The sequence below is a fragment of the Oenanthe melanoleuca genome, chromosome 25 (assembly GCF_029582105.1).
Source record: "Oenanthe melanoleuca isolate GR-GAL-2019-014 chromosome 25, OMel1.0, whole genome shotgun sequence".
Lineage (NCBI taxonomy): Eukaryota > Metazoa > Chordata > Aves > Passeriformes > Muscicapidae > Oenanthe > Oenanthe melanoleuca.
The window spans coordinates 648,847-663,395 of NC_079358.1; positions in this window are offsets into that span (position 1 = coordinate 648,847).

Genomic DNA, 14,549 nt, shown 5'->3' on the forward strand with positions numbered 1-14,549 from the left:
GTGTCCATTCCATGGTGTGTATCTCCATGCCACGGTGTGTATCTCCATGCCATGGTGTGTATCTCCATTCCATGGTGTGTATCTCCATGCTGTGGTGTGTATTTCCAGACTGTGGTGTGTATCTCCATGCTGTGGTGTGTATCTCCATGCCATGGTGTGTATCTCCATGCTGTGGTGTGTATTTCCAGACTGTGGTGTGTATCTCCATGCTGTGGTGTGTATCTCCATGCCATGGTGTGTATCTCCATGCCGTGGTGTGTATTTCCAGACTGTGGTGTGTATCTCCATGCTGTGGTGTGTATCTCCATGCCATGGTGTGTATCTCCATGCTGTGGTGTGTATCTCCATGCTGTGGTGTGTATCTCCATGCCGTGGTGTGTATCTCCATTCCATGGTGTGTATCTCCATGCTGTGGTGTGTATCTCCATTCCATGGTGTGTATCTCCATGCCGTGGTGTGTATCTCCATGCCATGGTGTGTATCTCCATTCCATGGTGTGTATCTCCATGCCGTGGTGTGTATCTCCATTCCATGGTGTGTATCTCCATTCCATGGTGTGTATCTCCATGCTGTGGTGTGTATCTCCATTCCATGGTGTGTATCTCCATGCCATGGTGTGTATCTCCATGCTGTGGTGTGTATCTCCATTCCATGGTGTGTATCTCCATGCCATGGTGTGTATCTCCATGCCGTGGTGTGTATCTCCATTCCATGGTGTGTATCTCCATTCCATGGTGTGTATCTCCATGCCGTGGTGTGTATCTCCATTCCATGGTGTGTATCTCCATTCCATGGTGTGTATCTCCATGCTGTGGTGTGTATCTCCATTCCATGGTGTGTATCTCCATGCTGTGGTGTGTATCTCCATGCCGTGGTGTGTATCTCCATGCCATGGTGTGTATCTCCATGCCGTGGTGTGTATCTCCATGCCACGGTGTGTATCTCCATTCCATGGTGTGTATCTCCATGCCGTGGTGTGTATCTCCATGCCATGGTGTGTATCTCCATGCTGTGGTGTGTATCTCCATGCCATGGTGTGTATCTCCATGCCATGGTGTGTATCTCCATTCCATGGTGTGTATCTCCATGCCGTGGTGTGTATCTCCATTCCATGGTGTGTATCTCCATTCCATGGTGTGTATCTCCATGCCATGGTGTGTATCTCCATTCCATGGTGTGTATCTCCATGCCGTGGTGTGTATCTCCATTCCATGGTGTATATCTCCATTCCATGGTGTGTATCTCCATGCCGTGGTGTGTATCTCCATGCCATGGTGTGTATCTCCATTCCATGGTGTGTATCTCCATGCTGTGGTGTGTATCTCCATGCCGTGGTGTGTATCTCCATGCCATGGTGTGTATTTCCAGACTGTGGTGTGTATCTCGATGCTGTGGTGGGTGTGTCCATGCCATGGTGTGTATCTCCATGCTGTGGTGTGTATCTCCATGCTGTGGTGTGTATCTCCATGCCATGGTGTGTATCTCCATGCCATGGTGTGTATCTCCATGCCATGGTGTGTATCTCCGTGCCATGGTGTGTATCTCCATTCCATGGTGTGTATCTCCATGCTGTGGTGTGTATCTCCATGCCGTGGTGTGTATCTCCATGCCGTGGTGTGTATCTCCATGCTGTGGTGTGTATCTCCATGCTCTGGTGGGTGTGTCCATGCCATGGTGTGTATCTCCATGCCGTGGTGTGTATCTCCATGCTGTGGTGTGTATCTCCATGCTCTGGTGGGTGTGTCCATGCCATGGTGTGTATCTCCATGCTGTGGTGTGTATCTCCATGCCGTGGTGTGTATCTCCATGCCATGGTGTGTATTTCCAGACTGTGGTGTGTATCTCCATGCTGTGGTGGGTGTGTCCATGCCATGGTGTGTATGTCCATGCTGTGATGGGTGTTTCCATGCTGTGGTGGGTGTTTCTATGCCATGGTGTGTATCTCCATTCTGTGATGGGTGTTCTCCCCACAACCTCTCCAGCACTGCAGCTCTGCCTGTGCTCTCTGTTTGATCTAAGAGCCCTGGCTGCTGTTGAGGACAGTATCATCATTTTCCTGATGGTGCTGGTGACCCAAACAATTTCTGTAGCATTTCCACTTTTGGAAGAGCATCAGGAAATTCCCTTTGCTGTGCCTGGGGTGGCCAAAACAGGCAGTGTGGGTGGGAAGGGATGTGCCACAGCAGCCCTTGGTGGAGGCCAACCCACACCCCTGGGCTTGTGCCCCTCAGGCCTCCCCAGCCCAGCCCAAAGGAGGAGCTTCTCCCTGCTCCTGTAGGAATGAAGTGTGTAGGAAATTTCCTGTAGGAAATCCAGCAGTTTGCAGACCTGGCTGTCAATGTGGGTGCACAAAAATTGGTTTTTCCTCCCCACAATTGCTGCTCTGCTCACCAGTGGCAGCTCAGTGGGTTTGAACAGCTGTGGGAGGGACACTTCAGGGCAGGGTGAGTTTTGGATCTCTCCTGGCTCTCACACTCTGCTCCCTCAGCGAGGGGAAGGGTCCCTGCTCCGTCCTTTGCTTGGCCCAGATTTCTCCAACGTGGCAAATCTCTTGGAAGTAGCTCCTGGACCACGTTAATCCCCTTAATCCTTCCTGCAGCCATTCCCTGCTGCTGCTCAGGCACTGAAATTCCTCCTGACACATCCCTGAGCTGCTGCAGCTGCTGGAGAGGGATCCAGCTCCTCAGAGTGATGGGATGAGCACTGACCCCATCTCTACCTCTGGTTTCCACACCTGCTGCAAAACCTTGGGCACCTGGAGGTCTGAGGGGAGGTCAGGGAGATCTTCCTGACTGCTCTCAAATCTGCCACAGATTTGGGCTCTGGATTTCCAGGCTTGCAGCAAGGAATTCTCCCTCTGCATTCCAGCTCATTGCAAAAAATTTGGCTCAGTTCTCTCTCCTGGCCCCCCCATCAGAGCTGCTCCCACCTGCCCTGAGGAGATGCTGTGGCAGGAGGAGTCAGTGACATGGGGAAGGGTTGAAGATTCTGCTGTTGATTCCACATCCAGGACCCCACAAGTGCTTTTCATCCCTTTTCATCTTCCCCACCTTGTGCCTCGTGTCTAAAACACTTCCTGTGGTTTTTCTCTGACCTTCATGTGGGAGAAGAGCAACCCCTGGGCTCACTAATGGAATCAGGGAATGCTGTGGGTTGGAAGGTGCTTTAAACCCCATTTTGCTCCAAGCTCCATCCAGCCTGGCTTTGGGCACTTCCAGGGATGGCACAGCCTTCTCTGGGCAAACTGTGCCACCCTCATTGTAAAAACCTCCTTCCTTATATAAAATATAAAGTTATTTTACATGTGGGAAGCTGTTTCATGCTCTCAGAAAAAAGAACTCCTGCTCTGAGTGGACTCCCAGGCTTGTGCACACACACACAGAATTTCTGAGCTGCATTTATCCTCCAAAGTGACACTTTTCTATTCAAGAGCTGCAGCCCAACACCATGGTTTTAATTGTCACTAATTTCTCTCTTTAACAATCGGGTTTGTACCTTGACTCTGTGGCAGAAAATGAAGCAGATTCTCCCCATTCAAGGCAAGGCTCTAGAAATGTTTGTAGCCCCTTTTTTTCAGGGAAGTTGCTGCAGTGGCTCTGCAGAGGTGCCAAGTTTTGGTCTGTGGTGGGAGAGGAACAATATTAACAATATTAACAATATTAACAATATTAACAATATTAACAATATTATGGGCAGGGAGTGGGAATGCCTGGTGCAAACCCCTTCAGAAGGGGCAGCCACCCTCATGAGCAGCCAAATCCCAAACCCACCCTGGAGAAAACTGGGTTCAGGGATGGAAGGCTCCATCCTGCCCTTGGTTTGAGCATCCCAGCACCAGCAGGGCTCTGTGGGATGCCCTCACTTTGGTGTCCTTGGTCAGGGGAACCTTCTGCTGGTCAGGCTTTTCCCACTAAACCCATTCAACGATGGGATGGAATGGCAGGAAAAGAAGGTGGGATGGGTTAAAAGTGGCTGTGGAGCTTGTGAGGGTCCAGAGAGGTGCTGCTGCATTTCTACCAGGGTCACAGGAGGAGAATTTGCCCCCCTTATTTATTTATTTTTTTAGCTTAAGCCTCTGAAGAGAGTGCTGCAGAAATTCCCAGGGGGTATTGGCCGGCCCTCAAAAATATCCCCCCAAACAGAAATAACTCAGTAAAACAAAGCCACGGATTGTTCAGCCAACTAAAATTACCAGCACGTCAAATAAAATATGTACAGCATTAAAATAAAATTTGCATCGCAATAATGCTTTATTAAGCACATTAGGAGATTAAAAGAATCAACCCATTTGTTCCCATTCATGTTGCGTTCGGGATTTGCATTTCTTTTTTTCCCCCACCTCCAGCTCGCCCCTCTCCCCTCGCTTGTTTGGCGAGCGATTTTCTCAACCAACCTCGCGAAAAGCTCAGCCCCGATGGAAGGTGTGTGTGGAGATGCCGAGGGGTTTTTAAATCAAAGCACTTGACTTGGTGCTGTTTGTCTGCGCGAGTGCGCGGCAGAGGAGGGCTGGGATGGAGAAGAAAAGGTTTGTCTGCTTCCATTGCAGCTAAAATGGTTAATTAAGACAATAGAGGCTCTCTAACAATCGGGGCCGGGGCTGTGAATGCTTGTCTAGACTCTATAGTTCGGCTGCAACTCCTCTGTCGGAATTTTAACTTGGCCCGGCTCGTTTCCCCTCCCCTCTTTCCCCGCCTCTCAGCTCATGCCCATAAGTTCTCTTTTCTCTTTTGTTTGTTTTTTTTTTTTTTTTTTCTCCCATCCTTAATCAATCTTTTGAGGGCTCGGGGCCGGATTGACAGCCTGTGCTCTGCCTTCCCATGGCCGGGACGGGAGGAGCCTTTGTTGGGATCCCCGGGGCAGAGCTGGAAACGGGAGAGATTTTATCTTCATGGCTGGGAAAAGCAGTGGGGAGACATTTCCTGGCGCTGGGGTGGCATTTCTCTGGCTTTGAGCTGGGGCTGATCCTCCTCTGGAGGTCAAGAACTGTCACTGTCCCTTGACAGCAAAGTCACCTGGCTGCCCTTCACCTTGAGTGGGCATCGGATTTGTGACACTGCAAGGAGCACCAGCTGCCCCAGGCAGGGTCACAGCTTCCCCCTGGGCTGTAAAGCAGCTCTGAGAGACCTCAAGAGTCACCCAGATTTTCCCCTCCCAGCATTTTTAACCTGCCCTTTGGGAACGGCATCAAAATTATCCCAAAGCACCAAATAAAGGACTTCAGCTTGCAGCAGAAGGGTGTGGAAAAATGTTTGGAGTGCTGAGAGCAGCCTAAAGGCTCCCAGAGGAGGAGAGGGTTGGAGCAGCCACCCCAAAACCCAGGATGCTCCCCAAAAGTGTGGGCACAGCCACACCACACCATTTTGCCCCATTTTGAGGCCTCAAATTTCGCTTTCCCTTGCCCAGGCAGAGGCTCCTGTGGGGCTGCCTGGTGTCTAGGTGGCTCCAAAGGCAGCCTGAAGTGGCTGCACTCAGATAATGGCATGCACAGCGGGAGGGAACCTCTCTGGAGGAGGACTGGGGGATGCAGCCACACGCTTGAAATATGGAGGAGATTATTCCAAGTGCATACATGCAAATGAGGCCCTGTCTGCAGACAGCAGAGACAAAAGGTCATTAGCTTCCCATGTAGAGCCCTCCGTGCAGGGCCTAATTTACTGTCTTCCTCACCCTTTCCTACAGATTTTGCATTTTCCAGCCTAAAAATGGTGCTGTTTTGGCAGGTCTGGTGGGTGTTGAGCCACTCGGGGTTTGTGGGATGCTGTAGTGTGTGCTCTGAGTGGGAAGGGGTGCAGGAGTTCAGCTTTTCCTCAAAAGCAGATGTTGGAGGGTGTTGCTCGCTGCAGGTTGGGTTTATCAATCCCTGGGAGATGAGATTCTCCAGGTTTTCCCCCAAAAGGACAAAAGCTCACTGGTCTCTTGGGGAATTTGGGATTTTTTGGGTTGTGTGGCCATGCTGGATCTGGATGAGCTGGAAGCATCCCTGGGGCACCCAGACACCCCTGTGGGTGACTCTGAGCTCACCCAGGGGCAGATCTGTGCTCAGGAGATCTGCCCTGGCTGGGCAGAGCTGGAGGCCCTTGCTGCCCTTTTTCTGTGCAGTTTGGGAAGAGTTGGATGTTCCAGGGGTTCCTTCCCAAACCCCTCCAGGTGCTGCTGGGACAGTTGGGTGGATCCAGCTGCCACAGGGACCTTCCCTCGATGCTTTTGGAGACTGGCAGGATTTAAAAATTGAATTTTACCCACTCTGCTCCCCGTGAGGGAACAAAATTAAACTCCCACGGGACACAGTGGGGTGAGGTGGGGTGGGTGAGGCAGGGCAGGGTGGGGGTCCCTGGGTGCTGAGCTTTATCCTGCAGGGGGATGAAGGTGCCGGATCCGCCAGCCCTGCCTCCCCCAGCCCGGGATTGAGAGTTTATTCACGCACTAATCAAAGTGACATGATGGTCGTGGCAGACTAAAGCCATTCACTCCCCGAGCTGGCGAGGTCGGGAGGTCGCCCAAGTTCACAAGAATGGGCCTTTTGTGATGCAGATGGGCGGAGAGCGGCCAGACGAGCGTGGCAGGGTCCCCGCGCGGGGCTCGAGTGGGGCGGGGGGGACCCGCCTGTGCCCCTGCGACACTCGCGGGGTGGCTGCTGTGAGCGTGGGCGCTGCTGTGGCACGAGGTTAGCAAATGCTTGGGGCACAAATGTCCTGGCAGCGAGTCCGGGATGGGATGGGAGCTCGGGCATCCACCCACGTGTGGGTCTGAGGTTTGTGTCCCCTCATTGTCAGCTCGATTCCTGCAGGGCTGTGGGGATGTGGGACCTCTTGGGACTCCCGTGGGGTGTCTGTGGTGACAGCTGAGCTGTCAGGGGCAATGCTGTGCTCCTGAGCTGCTGCAGGTGGCAGGGGAAGGAAGGGGAGATGCTGCTGTGCAGGAGGATCCATCCCTGAGATGAGAAACTCCCTCCCTGCACCAGCTCTGAGCATCCCCTCTGGGATGGAACCTCGGGCATCCACCCACGTGTGGGTCTGAGGTTTGTGTCCCTTCATTGTCAAATCGATTCCTGCAGGGATCTTCTGGAATTGGGACCTCTTGAGAAACTCCCTCCCTGCACCAGCTCTGAGCATCCCCATCCATCCATCCATCCATCCATCCATCATCCATCCATCCATCCATCCATCCATCCATCCATCCATCCATCCATCCTCCCTCTGGGATGGAACCTCGGGCATCCACCCACGTGTGGGTCTGAGGTTTGAGTCCCTTCCCTCGATTCCTGCAGGGCTCTGCTGCATGTGGGACCTCTTGAGAAACTCCCTCCCTGCCCCAGCTCTGAGCATCCCCTCCATCCATCCTCCCCTCCCTCTGCCTCATGCTCAGCCTCACTTTACAGATGTGATGACAATTCTGCACCTCTAAAGCCAAGCAAACCCCCCCAACCCAATTTTTCTAATTGGCCCTTGACCAAAATGAGAGTTTCTTTGAGGGTGTTTGGAACAAAGCCTGCTGATGGAAGGGGCACCCTGAGCCACAAAAGGCCTTGGCTTTGATCCTTTCTGCTTTTATTGTCAGTGGAGGTAAAATAAATGGTTTAAAAATTAAATTGGTGCAAGAGGGTTTTTTTTTTTTTTTTAAATTTAAGCAGTGCTTTCACAGCAGATTTGAGGTTTGCTCAGGCACCTCGTGGGCACTGGTGGAAGCAATGAGGGGTGAGGTCAGTTTAGGGCTGAGGGCTGCTCTGGCTAAAAACAAAGGCTAATCAACTGGAGCAAAACTGATTCCTTTTTGCTGGAATGGAAAGCCTTGGCAGGAATTATCCAACAAAATTAAATCCTCAGGGTGGGGGTGGGATGGGACATGACGACACTGGGGGAGAATTTGTGGAAAAACTCTGCAGGAAACTGAAGTTTCCCCTTTCTGGAGGTGAAATCTCGGGTTATAACCCCAAAGTTTGGGCTAGCACAGTCGGACTTGTGGCTTGGTGGGGGTGTGGAGTGCCCTGGGGCTCACTGGGTCTTGCAGACAGGAGTTCTGCCACAGCTGCTGCTGCAGGATCTCTGCTGGCCTCCCTGATAGAGAGATTTGGGCAGTGGCAGGGCATGAAATCTGCCTGAATTGGTGACTCCCACAGGCTGATGTGCCTGAAATGACTAAATTACCTCTGAGCTGCCCCAAGGACCCCCTGGGCTGGGCAGGGTGGGCTCTGCACGCTCAGAGAGTGTTGAGGGGGGGTGAGATTGCTCAGCACTTGGGGAAAATCGAGTTTATTCCTCTTCAAATGGCGCCTCACATATCATTTCATCTATATTTGAGGTGTGTGCCCAAATATGTCCCAAAATTCCCTCCCAAAAAATCCCTGTTGGGACCCACTGGCTGCAGCTCCATCTTCATCCTGTGGAGGAGTAGGGAGGGATTTCCTCCCACATTTCCTCATATCTGCTTCTTAAAATTATCCTGAGGAGCCTCTTGGTGCTTCCTTGGTGGCATTTGGGGAGATGGAGCAGCAGGAATCCTGATGGTGAGAGCTGCTGGGGTGAAGTGGTGCATCCCAGGGCTGTGCCATGCAAATAGAAAATAAACCAGAGAGGGACCATCTCCCTGGGACAGAGAAAGGCAAGGCAGAGGCACAAAGGGGTGGGCTTTTTTTTTCTTTTTTTTTTTTTTTCTTTTTTTTCTTTTTTTTTTTTTTTCTTTTTTTCTTTTTTTTTTTCCCTGGTGGAACACAATGTGATGAATTCAGCGCCACCCTTTAATACACTTTGAGCTGAGCAGGGGTTTCTATGGCAGCAGGGAGAACCAGGCCAGCCCTGAAAAGCTGTTTGTGCAGAGCTGTGCCAGTGGCATTGGTGGTGAGGGGCAGCAGTGCCAGGCTCATCACTGGGTGACAACCCTGTCCCCAGAGCCACCCCAGCCTTGCTGGGCTTTTCAGGGCCTCACACAAAGGATGTGCCTGCCATGGCACCATTGTGGCAGCAGAAAATCTGCAGGAGGCAGAAAAAACCCCCAGGCAGGTGCAGGAGAACGGGGCAGAGAGGAGGAGCAGGGTTTGCCCATCCCTCCTGCCCTGTCCTGTTCTATTCCCCATGGATGGAAGTGTTCTCCCAAACAGGACAATGTGGATTGTTTTATTTCTATTTTATTCCCCATGGATGGAAATCCTCTCCCAAACAGGACAATGTGGGTTGTTTTATTCCTATTTTATTCCCCATGGATGGAAATCCTCTCCCAAACAGGACAATGTGGGTTATTTCTATTTTATTCCCCATGGATGGAAGTGTTCTCCCAAACAGAACCAGCTGAAAGGGTTGCTGTGGGTGTTTTTTATTTTATTCCCCATGGATGGAAATCCTCACCCAAACTGGAAAATGTGGATTGTTTTATTTCTATTTTATTCCCCATGGATGGAAGTGTTCTCCCAGACAGCACCAGCTGAAAGGGTTGTTGTGGGTTGTTTTATTTTATTCCCCATGGATGGAAATCCTCTCCCAAACAGGACAATGAGGGTTGTTTTATTTCTATTTTATTCCCCATGGATGGAAATCCTCTCCCAAACAGGACAATGTGGATTGTTTTATTCCTGTTTTATTCCCCATGGATGGAAGTGTTCTCCCAAACAGAACCAGCAGAAAGGGTTGCTGTGGGTTGTTTTATTTTATTCCCCATGGATGGAAATCTCCCAAACAGGACCAGCTGAAAGTGTTGCTGTGGGTTTTTTTAATTTTATTCCCCATGGATGGAAATCCTCACCCAAACAGGACAATGTGGGTTGTTTTATTTCTATTTTATTCCCCATGGATGGAAATCCTCTCCAAAACAGAACCAGCTCTGAGCTGATTTTGGGGATTTTGGTGACCCCTGCAATATTGCATAGACAACATCCCATCATGCTCATCCTCACCAGAAAAATATTCTCCAACTTTCTCCTCTCCCCTGGGCATTTCCATCCCTAATCTTCTGTTGTTGTTGAGAAAACATTTGGAATGGGATTTTTCCTGAGTGATGTTCCTGTAGGTCCAGGGCTGATCTCATTAAGACACCCAGAAGGGGAAGAGGATGTTTTAAATTCATTGGAACTACTTGAAGTTCTTCTTCCCTTCTCCTTCCCCCTTTCTTCCACTTCTGAAGAAGAACAAGAGATGAAACTCCAGAGTGAAATTGCAAAGTAAATTACTTTAGACTCTATAATGTGAAATATTAAAATGAAAAGTGATTTTTTTTTTTTCCTTCTGTGAAAAGCCCAAAGCAAAATGTGTTGATCTGGTTTCAGTGCTTCTCCCCTCTCAATTTCTCTTTCAAACAAGGATTAAAAAACAAGTAAAGAAAAAAAAAAAAAAAAGCCAAGATAGTTGTGGGGCCATTTTTGGGTGCTGAAATTTGTGTGAAAACCCAAATATTTCCAGCTCTAACTCTGTCTCTGACCATTCCCATCCCACTGGGGCAGGCTGGATGCTCAGCCCAGCCCAGGGGTGCAGGATTTGAGCTCCCCCCAGGTCACCCTTGGGGTTTGGGGGGGAACTGGGCAGCTCCAGGCTCGGGGAAGGGGATTCCTGAAGGGTTTGTGCTCGTTCTCTAATGAATAAAATGATAAAAGAGCCACTCCCAGTGTGGCCTGAGAGCCCAGCAGTGCATGGGGTGAGGCTGGGGAGGCTTGAGCACCCAAAAAGTGCAAGCAGGGCTCATTTCTGCCCCAGCAGGAGATGCCTGGTGAGGTCTGTCCTGTCCCAGGAGCAAAACTGGGGCATGGGGGAGGGAAATTTGGGAATAAATCCCCTCCAGACTGTGAGGAGCAGCTCTCAGGGGGAAGGCCCAGCACTCCTCCAGCTCTTCTTGGCAAATGCTGGACTCAATACAGAGACAGTTCTTTTATCAAGGCACAATTGTCTGGTTTTCCCAAAAAAAAAAAAAAATCAGATGAGAAAGAGATGTGCTTTTCTATGCCCCAAAACTTGAGCCCTTTGGCTGAGAACAAAAGATTGATTCCCAAAGTGGGAGCAGAGATTGGTTTGAAAAGTGGGGAGCAGGGATTGATTGAAAAGTGGGGAGCAGGAATTAATTTCCAAAGGGGGGAGCAGGGATTGATTCCAAAGTGGGGAGCAGGGACTGATTGAAAAGTGGGGAGCAGAGATTAATTCCCAAAGTGGGGAGCAGAGATTGATTGAAAAGTGGGGAGCAGAGATTGATTGAAAAGTGGGGAGCAGGAATTAATTCCCAAAGTGGGGAGCAGGGATTGATTGAAAAGTGGGGAGCAGGGATTGATCCCAAATGGGGAGCAGGAATTAATTCCCAAAGGTGGGAGCAGGGATTGATTGAAAAGTGGGGAGCAGAGATTGATCCCAAAGTGGGGAGCAGGGATTAATTCCAAAGTGGGGAGCAGGAATTAATTTCCAAAGTGGGGAGCAGGGATTGATTCCCAAAGTGGGGAGCAGGAATTAATTCCCAAAGGGGGGAGCAGAGCAGCAGTGGTGGCTCTGCCCCATCAGGGGGGGCTGCTTGTCCTGTGCTCCACAATCCCCCCCAAATTCTCACTCTGGGTTTCCCACTTTGGGGCTGGTGCAGCTGCCCAGAGCATCAGGCAGGGCTGGAGGTGCCTCTGGGAGCCTCTGCTGGCACTGACCCTGGAACTGCAGGAGGAAAGAAACCCCAAATAATGCCAGGAGACAAAAAAAACCAAATTCCAGGAGAGAAGAAACCCCAAATTCCAGGAGGGAAGAAATCCCAAATTCCAGGAGAAAAGAAACCCCAAATTCCAGGAGAAAAGAAATCCCAAATTCCAGGAGGATAAAACCCCAAATTCCAGGAGAAAAGAAACCCCAAATTCCAGGAGAAAAGAAATCCCAAATTCCAGGAGGATAAAACCCCAAATTCCAGGAGAAAAGAAACCCCAAATAATGCCAGGAGAAAAGAACCCCTAAATCCCAAGAGAAAAGGAACCCCAAATTCCAAGAGAAAAGAAACCCCAAATTCCAGGAGAAAAGAAATCCCAAATTCCAGGAGGATAAAACCCCAAATTCCAGGAGAAAAGAAACCCCAAATTCCAGGAGAAAAGAAATCCCAAATTCCAGGAGGATAAAACCCCAAATTCCAGGAGAAAAGAAACCCCAAATTCCAGGAGAAAAGAAATCCCAAATTCCAGGAGGATAAAACCCCAAATTCCAGGAGAAAAGAAACCCCAAATAATGCCAGGAGAAAAGAACCCCTAAATCCCAAGAGAAAAGGAACCCCAAATTCTGGAGAATAAAACCCCAAATTCCAAGAGAAAAGAAACCCCAAATTCCAGGAGGAAAGAAACCCCAAATTCCAGGAGAAAAGAAACCCCAAATTTCAGAAGATCCCTGCCTTCACCTGGAAAAAAAAAAAAAAAAATTGGGGCAAAAAGTGACATGGAGTTAATTTTTTTTTTTTGGTCATGTAATATTCTCATGGTTAACATTTGGCACAGATATGGCAAAAAACACCACCAAAAAAAAAAAAAAAAAAAAAAAAAAAAAAAATCTGAAAATATTTTGACCAGATTTAGCTACAGCCAATTGCTGTGCTGCCTAAGTAGAACAAAAAAACAAACAAAAAAAAAGGGAATATTTGTCAGCAGCTCAGCCTTGTATTAATGGGTTTATTTTCCATTTATTTTCTGGGCATTAATGGCGCTAAAAGGGCGCTCCCAAAATCTCTTTTGTGGCGGCAGGAAGAGAAAATCGGGATGGGCAGGGAAATCCCAAATCCCGCCCCAAAATCTCACACAGAAATGGATCAGTAGGAATAATAAAAATAGATTTATGTTGGGTTTTTTTAGGCAGTTCCCATTGGAACAATCTTATTTAAAGGAAGATGAATTAAAAAATAAATAAATAAAAAAATCAGCAGCCAGCTGCCCCCTCCCCCAATAATTGTGATCAGTGATTTTGTGTATAAATCCCAAAAGTGAAATATCTGAAATATCTGAAATATCCACCCTGACTGATTGCAGGAGTTCAATAGGATCAGTGATTTCTGTATAAATCCCAAAATTGAAATATCTGAAATATCCACTCTGACCCTTTGCAGAAATTCAATAGGAACAGTGATTTCTGTATAAATCCCAAAATTGAAATATCTGAAATATCCACCTTGACCCTTTGCAGAAATCCAATAGGAACAGTGATTTTGTGTATAAATCCCAAAAGTGAAATATCTGAAATATCCACCTTGACCCTTTGCAGAAATTCAATAGGATCAGTGATTTCTGTATAAATCCCAAAATTGAAATATCTGAAATATCCACCCTGACTGTTTGCAGAAATCCAATAGGAACAGTGATTTTGTGTATAAATCCCAAAATTGAAATATCTGAAATATCTGAAATATCCACTCTAACCCTTTGCAGAAATCCAATAGGATCAGTGATTTTGTGTATAAATCCCAAAATTGAAATATCTGAAATATCTGAAATATCCACTCTGACCCTTTGCAGAAATCCAATAGGATCAGTGATTTCTGTATAAATCCCAAAATTGAAATATCTGAAATATCCACCCTGACTGTTTGCAGAAATCCAATAGGAACAGTGATTTTGTGTATAAATCCCAAAATTGAAATATCTGAAATATCTGAAATATCCACTCTAACCCTTTGCAGAAATCCAATAGGATCAGTGATTTTGTGTATAAATCCCAAAATTGAAATATCTGAAATATCTGAAATATCCACTCTGACCCTTTGCAGAAATCCAATAGGATCAGTGATTTTCTGTATAAATCCCAAAATTGAAATATCTGAAATATTCACTCTGACTGTTTGCAGGAATCCAATAGGATCAGTGATTTTCTGTATAAATCCCAAAACTGAAATATCCACTCTGCCCCTTTGCAGGAGTTCAATAGGAACAGTGATTTCTGTATAAATCCCAAAATTGAAATATCTGAAATATCCACCTTGACCCTTTGCAGGAATCCAATAGGAACAGTGATTTCTGTATAAATCCCAGAATTGAAATATCTGAAATATCCACTCTGACCCTTTGCAGAAATTCAATAGGATCAGTGATTTCTGTATAAATCCCAAAATTGAAATATCTGAAATATCCACCTTGACCCTTTGCAGAAATTCAATAGGAACAGTGATTTCTGTATAAATCCCAAAATTGAAATATCTGAAATATCCACCTTGACCCTTTGCAGAAATTCAATAGGATCAGTGATTTATGTATAAATCCCAAAATTGAAATATCTGAAATATCCACCTTGACCCTTTGCAGAAATCCAATAGGAACAGTGATTTTGTGTATAAATCCCAAAATTGAAATATCTGAAATATCCACCTTGACCCTTTGCAGGAATTCAATAGGATCAGTGATTTTGTGTGTAAATCCCAAAATTGAAATATCTGAAATATCTGAAATATCCACTCTAACCCTTTGCAGAAATCCAATAGGATCAGTGATTTCTGTATAAATCCCAAAATTGAAATATCTGAAATATCCACCCTGACTGTTTGCAGAAATCCAATAGGAACAGTGATTTTGTGTATAAATCCCAAAATTGAAATATCTGAAATATCCACTTTGCCCTGCTCAGAGCAGCATTTGGTAT